Consider the following 1100-nt stretch of genomic DNA (forward strand, 5'->3'; position numbering starts at 1 on the left):
CCCCCCGCCGGGTGGCGGGGTAAAGGTTATGGTTCCGTAAGGCGCGACGCCCGCCGGGACGCCCGCCCGCGCCGGACCGGCGGTGGCCGCGGGGGACCACCTCCGCCGTACGCGGGCGGGACGGAGCCCGCCGTGCGACCGCGCACCTCGGGCGGGCCTCCCGGGGGAGGGCCCGCCGTCGGTCCTGGGGGGGGGTAACACAGTGGCGCAGGAGAAGGAGACGTCGTGGGAGGCCACGTGGGAGCGAGCGTGGGAGCGAGCGTGGGAGCCGGCCTGCCGGTGGGGCCGGGGAGCGAACGGCGGCAGGCGGCGGGGCGCGTCGGGACGCCCGCCCGCCCGCGCCGGACCGGGGGAGCCGGAGCCCCTCCGCCGTACGCGTGCGGGCGGGACGGAGCCCGCCGCGCCGCCGCACACTCTGCACACTCGAACGCACGCCCGAGTCCCGAAGGGCAGGCGACAACCACGCCACGCCACGCCACGCCACGCCGCGACACGCCGCGCACACGCACGCCGCCGTCCTGGCCTGCGCCGGCCTCCGGGGGCCAGGGCGCGTGGCCGTCGGCCCGCCGGGACGCCCGCCCGCCCGCGCCGCCCGCGCCCGGACCGGGGGAGCCGGAGCCCCTCCGCCGTAACGCGTGCGTGCGGGCGGGACGGAGCCCGCCGTGCCGCCGGACCGTCGCGCGCCTGGGCCGCCGAGGGCCGTGGCGCGGGGCCCGTGGGACGCCGGGACGCCCGCCCGCCCGCGCCGCCCGCGCCCGGACCGGGGGAGCCGGAGCCCCTCCGCCGTAACGCGTGCGTGCGTGCGTGCGGGCGGGACGGAGCCCGCCGCCGCCGCCGTGCCGCCGCGCGCCTCGAGCGGGGCCCGGTCCCTCGAGCCGTGGGACCGGCGCTCTCGGCCACCGGGGTAGCGCCACCTGGGTTGGCCGCGCCCGGGGGAGGAGCCGCCTCCAGCTCCCCGCGGCGCGCCGCTTTCGGTAATGATCCTTCCGCAGGTTCACCTACGGAAACCTTGTTACGACTTTTACTTCCTCTAGATAGTCAAGTTTGATCGTCTTCTCGGCGCTCCGCCAGGACCGTGGCCGACCCCGGCGGGGCCGATC

This window comes from Dunckerocampus dactyliophorus, unplaced genomic scaffold (assembly GCF_027744805.1).
Source record: "Dunckerocampus dactyliophorus isolate RoL2022-P2 unplaced genomic scaffold, RoL_Ddac_1.1 HiC_scaffold_159, whole genome shotgun sequence".
In the NCBI taxonomy this organism is placed as follows: Eukaryota; Metazoa; Chordata; class Actinopteri; order Syngnathiformes; family Syngnathidae; genus Dunckerocampus; species Dunckerocampus dactyliophorus.